Source organism: Protomyctophum parallelum (assembly GCF_964188405.1).
Source record: "Protomyctophum parallelum genome assembly, chromosome: 19".
Lineage (NCBI taxonomy): Eukaryota > Metazoa > Chordata > Actinopteri > Myctophiformes > Myctophidae > Protomyctophum > Protomyctophum parallelum.
The window spans coordinates 28,024,286-28,036,767 of record NC_139717.1 but is presented as its reverse complement, the minus strand read 5'-3'; positions in this window follow the sequence as shown (position 1 = coordinate 28,036,767).

The window sequence follows — 12,482 nt, the reverse complement described above, 5'->3', positions numbered from 1 at the left end:
ACACACCCAAAACTGTGTGTGCGTGCGTGTAATACTGAGAGGGGAAGCACCCACTTGATGAGCACTTGCCCATGCAGTGCCCACCATGTTTTCTTCTAAATTATTAACCAAGTCATCTACATAGATAACCAACCTATAAAGGCACAAGCAAGTATAATATATGGAACCCACACAGGCGCGTGTGTGTGCGCACGCACGCACACAAGCACGCAATCACACACACACACACACAGACACATACACACACATATTATGCATAGCGTATATGAGTCATGTATGAGTATGAGTCACCCGTTACCATCTCCACAAGTGGGTGAGTCCATGGCCTGGGCCATGGCTCAGTGGTCCAGGTACCTTGGCTGGTAATCCAGTCTGGCAGTGTGCCGCGGGTTCGACGAAAATACAAAATAAAGGCGAAAACCACAACAACAACAAAAAACATTAAGTTGGTGAGTCCACCAGGAGAACAGTACAGAGTGACCTACTGTAAGTGCTTGACCCCTACAAGTGATGCCGGCTCTGTTATAATGGATGGAAATTTCCTGTCATGGTCCACTTGGGTTCAGATTTCAGATTTGTTGAATTAAATAATGGGTACCAGAAATATCTGGTCGCCTTCGCTTCTCTTATAGCTAGATGGCGCATATTGCTTCACTGGAAGAGTCCTAGGCCTATAGTCTCACTATTAGTAAGTAAACAACATCAGGAAGAAGCAGGACTCAACCATCAGGATTCGAACTCCATTCTTTTATTAGTGTGGTTGCCCGAATGGGCAACCAGACTCTTGTAACTGTGACACTTTATTATTTCACTGGAGTAGTCTTTATTTTGACGCTTTATACCTCCCACACTGTACGCTGTACTCACTTGAGCCATATGTCAAATTGACCGGAAAAATCGGGAATCGTGTGCTTGTATTTTGTTAAGAGAAATGTTGTATAGTTTAATTGATATGAATTTATTAGTGAATTAAATTTCCCCATTGACATGAATGGGAAAAGGCAAAAATTCACATTCAAGTATTTGTTCCTCGGAGACTGTAATCACTATAGTTACAAAACTTTTAGGGATAATTCAACATTATCCCTAAAATTATTTAACCTTAACATTTTATCGGTCGGCCTCATGGTGGCGCTATAACAGCCCACCTTTTGGCTTATAACTCTTGAACCATAGGTCGTAAAATAAAAAATATTTTTTCCCTGGATTCCTTGGGTCATGACGCATCTCCCCATATAGGCCACGCCCATTTCCGCCATGATAGATTTTCCGCCATTTTGAATTTTGTCCAAAACACACTTTTTGCTTTTCCTCCTACAGATTTTGTCCAAATCTCACAGAAATCGGCACACGTGATCTCTGGACCCATCCAATTAAAACTGAACTGCAGAATTTTGAAAGTGCGTATCGTTCGGCCGTAATCGTCTTCCGAAGTTAGTAGGAGGGGCCTATATCACAAAAAATGCCATAAATCACGAACGGAATGTCCAATCCATCCCACATTTCAATCACATGTCCGGGGTGGTTCAATCAACCAAGTTCTAAAAGCAATTCCATTTTCATCCATAGGGGGCGCCGCAAATGCGAGAAATGTAACCGTTTGTCGCAAAAACATGAATTTCCTGGGTTAAATCCCCTCCGAATTACTTACGCATGATCTAAGGCGTGACTTGAAATTGTAATTGGCTGGCAATACTAGTGGGAGGGGCATATGTAAGCCACTGCGGCAACCACACTCTGCAATTTTTTTAAATTTGTGATGCCTTTGACAGATGTTTGTAGAAGTCGTTCAGTTATTGTTACATCATTTTGTAATTAACCTCTTAAGTCCTATACATAATATATACACTTAGTCGCACAACAATGTTCAATTGTAAAAATGGCTGATCTACAAACTCACAACACAGCATTGTGAGGCTGTTTTTGAACATTTGTAAAGGATAATTTCACATGTTTCAAGTGATTAAAGGATGGATGGCTTTGCCGGCATTTAATGTGAATCACCACCAGCCCAGGTGAAATGTATGCATAGTTCTTGTGAGGCTGGAATCTATTTTACAGTATGGCTCTAGATGCGGAACATAGAAATGTTATGTCAGATTTTCACATTCAGAACCGTGTTAATCAGACCAGTGTGTGTCCATGTGGAAACCTCGTATGAATCTGATCTCAGGTCAGAATGGGTTAATCAGACCAGTGTGTGTCCATGTGGAAACCTCGTATGAATCTGATCTCAGGTCAGAATGGGTTAAATACTACTGAAGTTTCACTTGTAAGTTTGGGTAAGAAACTGTTTTTTTTTTTGCAGAGACTTTTTGTCTAATCACGTGGTCTGGTTCTTTATTTTCTTTACTTTATACGATAAAGCGTCCAGTACAGGAGTTATGTACAATTTGTCAATTTGCAGGTATTTAGAACAAAATTATAGACTCAAAATCTATACATGCTGCAAGTGCTCCGTCTTCCAATAAATAAGGTTTATCAAGTAGAAATACATGTTTGGTTATGGTGACATACATTTTGTGCGTTGTACATTTACATGACATTGGCAGTTATAAATAAAATTGATATAAATTAACATGTTTTGAGTACTGAGTTATTTCACCGAGCTGGTCAGTTCAGGTGAAGAAGTTTAAATGGTTTAATGTTTGAAATTATGTTAATTAATTTATTATTAGCCAAATTTGTTTGATACATATCAAGTAGTGTCTAATGGGGGCCTCTAATGGGGGCTCAACAAATGTGGATTTGGGAACAACTGCAGACTGCAGTACAGTATTAAGTTATTAACAGATCCCTGATTGATCTAAAACGAATCCACAAATCACCAACAACACAGCAATAAGGCATTAAAACGTTTCCTTTGGAAAGTCAGAAAGTGACGTGCAAAATAAAAAATAAAATCTGCCAATTTATACACACTATGTTACACGTATACCGACGGTAGGATACCGTGTCTTTTAGGGGCGTTTCTGTGGTCAAGATAGGGCTTTTTTTTGGTACTGTAGCCTACCTGTCAGTTCTGCTGCTGGAGTCGGGTCTTCATGTAGGCTATAGCCTATGTGGTCTTCAATGTATAGCCTATGTGGCGTGAACACTAAATCCAGGCTAAAATCGCGAGATAGTCAGCAAGTCATTAATTACAGAAGTATTTCACACACCTTTGATTCGCTGTAATAAAGGAACTAAAAGGTGATCATGAAGCAGAGGGAAACACAAAAGTCAGTTGGCAGCGCCACAGCCCAGCGACACCCACGTTGTGGCCAGAAATGTCACTCCGTTTGTAAGCTAAAGGATCCCACATAATGTAGGTTTGTAATAATGTTGTTTTTTGATGAATTGAACAATGTGGACTTTTGATGAATTGAACAATGTGGACCCTCTAAAACAAGTGTAATGCTTAATTGGGTCGTCCACTCACAGTTAACAGTCTTTGTATTGAGTTTGTGCTTGAAATGTACTGTAATTCTACAAACTATTAATAAAATATTTAAATCAATCAATCAAACCAGAGCTAGACTACACCATGATATATTATTAGGAGTACAATAACTTGGCATTGTGAATAAAAAGGTATTAGCCACAGTGGGGTTGCAGTGTAATGTAATGCTGAAGGTTTAATCACAGGGCTGTCTGCTTTATGTATTATGATTAAACGTGCATTCTGGTATATTGTGAATCAATGATTGAGAAAAACATCAAAGGGGTTTGAACCCGTGAAGTTCTATAAAGTTGTATTAAGAAGTCGGGCGTCTAGACCGCTAGACCACTGAGGACGCTGCCAGGAAAGGGACTCATGTCTGTATTGACTATTTAAGGGCTCCGTCTTTTGAGCTAATTTAGAACTTCCTGTCTGAGAGCTAGCTAATTTAAGACATCCGGTTGCCTTCAGAATAAAATAGGGTTATTTAATTAATAATTATTACATTACATTATTAGTATTATTATTACATTACAGTTATTGTAAAGACACACATTATGTTTCTGTGTAAAAATAAGTAATTAAATAACATCAAAAAGTTATCTAAATGGATAAATGCTATTCACTGGAGTGAATATTCTATTATATTCTAAAAACGACTTATAAATCCTAAAGCCTTGTTTATACTTCACTGTGCAACGGTCCTATGCTGGACAATAGCAGATATGCAAACTCACAGCACATCTCATTCAAGACACTGAACTTGCAGATCTGCCATTTTTGAACACACTATAAAGTTAACCATTTATCATGCTGCTCTACGTGGCACTGCATTCTGTGACATTAAACCAAATGGCATTTTCCACTCTATGACACTACTGTTCTACATTTTTGTCTAATAAAATAGGCTATTAATTTAATCAATCAAACTGCATTAACTAACAGAGATACTACTAACCAAGCTATCCATGTCAACATGCTCTATAGGAGTCTCAATAACAGGTATAAGTAACGTTTAATGTTTAGTAATGTTTAATGTAGCAGAAGAGGCCATTCATTGAACAGAGTTTTGCACAATTTTAACATCCCAGATCGATTGAAATATGAATCTACTGTGCTGTGCTACACCATGATATATTAAGAGTACAATATAACATTCCATTGTGAATAAAAACCTATTAACCACAGTGTAATGCTAAAGGTTTCATCACAGGGCTGTCTGCTTCATGTAATATCATTAAAAGTGTTGTTGGTGACAGTTATATGAGTTGGAAGCATTAAGACCCATTTTAACCCTCAATGGCTTCCTTTCTGACAAATAACGTTATTGTAAAAAAAAAAAAAGATTCACGCGTTCATTATGTAGCTATTTTGCATTAGAAGCGGATGGGACCAAGGGACCCGGATGTAACGTAAGAGGACTACAATAGATTCGCGGTTAAATCTCGCGGGCGTGGCCTCACACCGGAAGGAAGTGACGCGTGGAGGTAGGTTTGGTCAGTGTTTGTTTGGAACGTGCCACGTCACCATCGCGGGTCCGTCTTCGGAGCAAGTAAGTGATTAAATGTTATTTAATACTTAACGCTGTTGTTGTTTGTGTGTTCAAACGTCTATCACTTGAAGTTACTTGTTATGATGTTTATATATGATGTTTGTACGAAACTGTAAAACAGTGTTTCAGTAGCCGAATGGTTAGTGTCGAAGGTTTATAAACAACTATGCCCGGCCTCAATGTTTACTAACCGTCGACAGTACCCACTCGACTACCGAAACACGGCTTTAAAGAGTAGTATTTACATATCTAAACACAACAAGTAACTTCAAAAGTGATAACATGTTTGAGCCACGGACCACCATTTCACATTAATAGACTCTCACAATGGTGGTCAGTGGCTCAAATGGGTCTGAGAGACTAGATGGCCTCAAATGGTGGTCCGTGGCTCAAACGCTGAATAAATAATCGACTAGAGGTGAAAATAGTATTGTTTGGTAGGTAAAAGGACAAACATTCTGTGAAAATTGGCACGAAGCAACAAACATTCTTTGAAATTGGTGGGAAACGATCCCGGGCACTCATGTTAACAAAGCTCAGTCACTAACCACTATGCTACAATCAGCATTATATAATCAAAGGATCAAAAGTAGCAACAAAAGTAGTACATTCTCTAATTGTGTAGTTTTTTTGGAAATTAAGCAGATGCTTAACAATTGAACTATTGAGAGTGTAAAGATCTACTATTGGGGTCAATTTGGTTACCTAAATTAAATTGCTCTGTATTGTGACAGTAATCATTGCTATAGTGTGTGTTCAGTAACAGTGTTAAATAGCTCTATAGTGTGACAGTAATCATTGCTATAGTGTGTGTTCAGTAACAGTGTTAAATAGCTCTATATTGTGACAGTAATCATTGCTATAGTGTGTGTGTTCAGTAACAGTGTTAAATAGCTCTATATTGTGACAGTAATCATTGCTATAGTGTGTGTGTTCAGTAACAGTGTTAAATAGCTCTATATTGTGACAGTAATCATTGCTATAGTGTGTGTTCAGTAACAGTGTTAAATAGCTCTATAGTGTGACAGTAATCATTGCTATAGTGTGTGTTCAGTAACTTGCAACACAGCAGCCAAGTATATGCAGAACACATATACACGCATTTGACATAACACAAACAACAAGACAATTTACATACATAAAGACATGAAGAAAAGAGCAATATCCACCGCTTAGATTATCCTGTGGCTACTACAACTCCGGATTAAACCCTTTTCTATTTATTAAAGAGCTGGAGAGACAGGAATATTCCTGTTACTGAACACACACTATAGCAATTATTACTGTCACAATAACTTTGTACTTTTGCTACTGATGTTTGTGTGCAACATTTGAGCTGGTGTCAAGTCACCTTAATTCAAGTGATAGATTATATACAGGGGCATGCCATATGGTCTACCTGCACAGCCTTTGTGATTACTGGTAGATCACGATGTACCTTTTGGGCACCCCTGCAATACAGGATTCCTGTCCAGAATTGTTTTTTATTAAATATAGAGGGTTTAAGTGTAGGGTTTGTCATGTTGGTGTTCTCTATAACTTTTCGTCCTGGGCATGACGTTAAACTGTCCAGTGTAACTCCAAGTTACATGGGGTGGGTATGGTTTGAGAGTTTGTGATGCTCAGTTCTTTTTTTGCGTCTCGGTTCCTCAGGTGGAAGCTGCATAGTTGGGTTTTTGATGGGTTGGGTTTCAAGTGGCTGGTCGTTTGTTTAGATATTGAAAAGGAGGGGGGCGAGCGCGCTACCTTGTGGGAGGCCGTTCTTTTCGGCTTTCCATTTACTCCTCTGGTCATTTAACTGAACATAGAAGCGCCTGTTGTTGAGGAGGCTTTTCCTGACCATTGTGCGGTGTTGGACAGTGTCGTAGGCAGCAGAGAGATCTCTGAATGCTGCTCCAGTTATTTGTTTCCCCTCAAACCCATCCTCAATGTGTTGGGTGAGGTTGAGCTCTGTCCAGCACAGGAGCGGCTGGGACGGAAACCAGCTTGGTCTTTAGTCAGCTTGGTATCTATGAGTGGCAACAAGGCGTTGGAGTAGCAGCTTCTCATATAGCCTTGTAGGTGATGCAGAGGGAAATGGGTCGGTAGCTCTTTGTGGATAATGGGTCTATGCCAGGTTTAGGGATTGCAACCACGTTGGCCTTTTCCCAGACAGAAGGGATGGTTTTCTGTGCTATGCATGTGTTCAGCATCCCCACAAGCCAGGTCTTTGCGTTGGGTCCCAGGTGCTGTAACATTTCTGCCAGTAGGTCATCAATCCCTGCTGCTTTTCCGGGTTTCAACTTTCCCATTGCAGTTTCAAGTTCTTCTAGGTCGAAGGGTTTGGTTTGAGGGCTGGCTGATTGTGGTTGGTCTGATACCACTGTGCGATGGTATTCTCCTGTGGGTCGGTGGCGGTCTTGGTCACAACTGGTGGCCAACAGTTGTAACCAACACCGCCACCGACCCACATAGAATACCATCGCACAGTGGTATCAGACCAACCACAATCAGCCAGCCCTCAAACCAAACCCTTCGACTTAGAAGAACGTGAAACTGCAATGGGAAAGTTGAAACCCGGAAAAGCAGCAGGGATTGATGGCATACTGGCAGAAATGATACAGCACCTGGGACCTATCGCAAGGACCTGGCTTGTGGGGATGCTGAACACATGCATAGCACAGAAAACCATCCCTTCTGTTTGGAAAAAGGCTGGAGTAGTTGCAATCCCTAAACCTGGCAAAGACCCATTATCCCCGAAGAGCTACCGACCCATTTCCCTCCTCTGCATCACCTACAAGCTCTATGAGAGGCACTACAATTTCTGAACAGACTATATTTACATCAATATGTCTGGGTCCCCACCTACTCACTCAGGGTTGACGTGTCACACCTGCAGTGATGGGAGGGGCACCAAAATGTGGTATTTTGATTGTTTAATGGGGGCACTCCCTTAGTATAAAAGTGTGTGTTTTGTGTACACATGACCTGATGAAGATCAAATGGATCGAAACGCTGTCAGTATTTCAACAAAGAACGTCTTTCTTATACCTGTGGTGTGCGGGCTCCATCCAATACCTACACCAGTTGTGATGCAACAGAGTTTGCTGTGACCGTTGTGAATTATGGGTGGTGTGGTTTTTGCCAAGACGGTGGATTGTGGCCCATGCCTTCCTGCTGTTATTTGACATGTTGGTGTTCTCTATATCTTTTCGTCCTGGGCATGACGTTAAACTGTTCCGCTCGAGAGGACCAGCGACCCTCGAATGTAAACGGCCACGAAAGGAAATTATGTGTGTGTGAGGTGTTCTCTATAGGTTGGGTTTCAGGTGGTTGTATTGTAGTAGCTTGACATTTCTTGGAGGGCACTTTCAAGGACAGACTCAATCTTCTGGAAGTCTGCTTGTTGGGTCGTAATGCAGAGGTTGTCGGCGTAGATGAAACGCTGGCATTAGGCATTGGGTAGTGGCTGGTCGTTTGTGTAGATATTGAAAAGGAGGGGGGCGAGCACGCTACCTTGTTGGAGGCCGTTCTTTTGGGCTTTCCATTTACTCCTCTGGTCATTTAACTGGACATAGAAGCGCCTGTTGTTGAGGAGGCTTTTCCTGACCATTGTGCGGTGTTGGACAGTGTCGTAGGCAGCAGAGAGATCTCTGAATGCTGCTCCAGTTATTTGTTTCCCCTCAAACCCATCCTCAATGTGTTGGGTGAGGTTGAGCTCTGTCCAGCACAGGAGCGGCTGGGACGGAAACCAGCTTGGTCTTTAGTCAGCTTGGTATCTATGAGTGGCAACAAGGCGTTGGAGTAGCAGCTTCTCATATAGCCTTGTAGGTGATGCAGAGGGAAATGGGTCGGTAGCTCTTTGTGGATAATGGGTCTTTGCCAGGTTTAGGGATTGCAACCACTTTGGCCTTTTCCCAGACAGAAGGGATGGTTTTCTGTGCTATGCATGTGTTCAGCATCCCCACAAGCCAGGTCTTTGCGTTGGGTCCCAGGTGCTGTAACATTTCTGCCAGTAGGTCATCAATCCCTGCTGCTTTTCCGGGTTTCAACTTTCCCATTGCAGTTTCAAGTTCTTCTAGGTCGAAGGGTTTGGTTTGAGGGCTGGCTGATTGTGGTTGGTCTGATACCACTGTGCGATGGTATTCTCCTGTGGGTCGGTGGCGGTCTTGGTCACAACTGGTGGCCAACAGTTGTAACCAACACCGCCACCGACCCACATAGAATACCATCGCACAGTGGTATCAGACCAACCACAATCAGCCAGCCCTCAAACCAAACCCTTCGACTTAGAAGAACGTGAAACTGCAATGGGAAAGTTGAAACCCGGAAAAGCAGCAGGGATTGATGGCATACTGGCAGAAATGATACAGCACCTGGGACCTATCGCAAGGACCTGGCTTGTGGGGATGCTGAACACATGCATAGCACAGAAAACCATCCCCTCTGTTTGGAAAAAGGCTGGAGTAGTTGCAATCCCTAAACCTGGCAAAGACCCATTATCCCCGAAGAGCTACCGACCCATTTCCCTCCTCTGCATCACCTACAAGCTCTATGAGAGGCACTACAATTTCTGAACAGACTATATTTACATCAATATGTCTGGGTCCCCACCTACTCACTCAGGGTTGACGTGTCACACCTGCAGTGATGGGAGGGGCACCAAAATGTGGTATTTTGATTGTTTAATGGGGGCACTCCCTTAGTATAAAAGTGTATGTTTTGTGTACACATGACCTGATGAAGATCAAATGGATCGAAACGCTGTCAGTATTTCAACAAAGAACGTCTTTCTTATACCTGTGGTGTGCGGGCTCCATCCAATACCTACACCAGTTGTGATGCAACAGAGTTTGCTGTGACCGTTGTGAATTATGGGTGGTGTGGTTTTTGCCAAGACGGTGGATTGTGGCCCATGCCTTCCTGCTGTTATTTGACATGTTGGTGTTCTCTATATCTTTTCGTCCTGGGCATGACGTTAAACTGTTCCGTTCGAGAGGACCAGCGACCCTCGAATGTAAACGGCCACGAAAGGAAATTATGTGTGTGTGAGGTGTTCTCTATAGGTTGGGTTTCAGGTGGTTGTATTGTAGTAGCTTGACATTTCTTGGAGGGCACTTTCAAGGACAGACTCAATCTTCTGGAAGTCTGCTTGTTGGGTCGTAATGCAGAGGTTGTCGGCGTAGATGAAACGCTGGCATTAGGCATTGGGTAGTGGCTGGTCGTTTGTGTAGATATTGAAAAGGAGGGGGGCGAGCACGCTACCTTGTTGGAGGCCGTTCTTTTGGGCTTTCCATTTACTCCTCTGGTCATTTAACTGGACATAGAAGCGCCTGTTGTTGAGGAGGCTTTTCCTGACCATTGTGCGGTGTTGGACAGTGTCGTAGGCAGCAGAGAGATCTCTGAATGCTGCTCCAGTTATTTGTTTCCCCTCAAACCCATCCTCAATGTGTTGGGTGAGGTTGAGCTCTGTCCAGCACAGGAGCGGCTGGGACGGAAACCAGCTTGGTCTTTAGTCAGCTTGGTATCTATGAGTGGCAACAAGGCGTTGGAGTAGCAGCTTCTCATATAGCCTTGTAGGTGATGCAGAGGGAAATGGGTCGGTAGCTCTTTGTGGATAATGGGTCTTTGCCAGGTTTAGGGATTGCAACCACTTTGGCCTTTTCCCAGACAGAAGGGATGGTTTTCTGTGCTATGCATGTGTTCAGCATCCCCACAAGCCAGGTCTTTGCGTTGGGTATGGTATTCTCCTGTGGGTCGGTGGCGGTCTTGGTCACAACTGGTGGCCAACAGTTGTAACCAACACCGCCACCGACCCACATAGAATACCATCGCACAGTGGTATCAGACCAACCACAATCAGCCAGCCCTCAAACCAAACCCTTCGACTTAGAAGAACGTGAAACTGCAATGGGAAAGTTGAAACCCGGAAAAGCAGCAGGGATTGATGGCATACTTGCAGAAATGATACAGCACCTGGGACCTATCGCAAGGACCTGGCTTGTGGGGATGCTGAACACATGCATAGCACAGAAAACCATCCCTTCTGTTTGGAAAAAGGCTGGAGTAGTTGCAATCCCTAAACCTGGCAAAGACCCATTATCCCCGAAGAGCTACCGACCCATTTCCCTCCTCTGCATCACGTCTTTCTTATACCTGTGGTGTGCGGGCTCCATCCAATACCTACACCAGTTGTGATGCAACAGAGTTTGCTGTGACCGTTGTGAATTATGGGTGGTGTGGTCTTTGCCAAGACGGTGGATTGTGGCCCATGCCTTCCTGCTGTTATTTGTCATTATGGTGTTCTCTATATCTTTTCGTCCTGGGCATGACGTTAAACTGTTCCGTTCGAGAGGACCGGCGACCCTCGAATGTAAACGGCCACGAAAGGAAACTGTGTGTGTGAGGTGTTCTATCATTTCATTCCAGACTTCACTGTCTATCTCCTGTGTTTTCCATTCATCTTGAGCGTTACACAGTCGTCTGATGTGCGGGGGGAGGTGCCGGCTAGCGCATAAAGGCACGGACGGGACAGGTGTTGTCTTGACCCATCCCGTGATGATGCGACAGGTGTCATTTAGGGCTGTGTCGACCAATTTGGTTTGACGTGATCGGCTCCAGCTTGAGCAGGCATACTCTGCTGTAGAGAAAGACAGGGCCATGGCAGTTGCACGGATTGTTTGTGGGTCTGCGCCCCACTTGGGAGTTCACTAGTTTTCACAGGATGTTATTGTGGGTGTTGACCGTGGCTTTTGTGTTCTCCAGGTGTTTTTTTGAAGAAGAGTGTCCTGTCCAGTGTAACTCCAAGATACATGGGGTGGGTATGGTTGGAGAGTTTGTGACCATCCCAAGTGACGCTCAGTTCTTTTCTCGCGTCTCGGTTCCTCAGGTGGAAGCTGCATAGTTGGGTTTGTGTGTCTTTCTTTTTCTGTCTTTCTTTCTTAGGACGGAGATCAAGGTAGACGCCATAGGAAGGCTCAACACTAGCCGATGCCCCTAGAGATCCATCCCAAAGCTTCCCTCAGGGAGCACAGCAAGCCAGCTAGCCAGCAAGCCTGCCCAGTCAGCCAACGCAGCCAGTCAGCTCCGCCAGTCAGCCAGTGTAGAAAGTCAGGCTGCCAAGCCAGAGCATATCAGCCCTTGCAGTCAGCCATTGCAGCCATACCAGCCTTGCTCAGTCAGCTCAGCCAGGCCTCTCTTGAGGCCTGGCTCTCTGTCTGCCTGGCCCGGTCTGCCCTGCCCTGCCTTGCAGCAACAGAACCAGCCTTTCTGGAAAGCCAGCCAGCTCAGAATGCGAGCTGAGCAAGCCAGTGCAGCAGCAAGCCCAGACTAGGTTACCGCAGCCTTACTGTGCAGCCACAGCCACTCAGTCTAGACCAGCAGGAGCTGGCCAGGCTCCAACCCTTGCAGCGCAGCCTTAGGCCGGACAGTCCCCCTGCCTGCACTTTGTTGCCTTCCTGGCCTGTCTGCCTGCCTAGGCGCCTCGGTCTTCCTGTCTGTCTGCCTTGGCCTGCCAGTCTGAAACTGGTT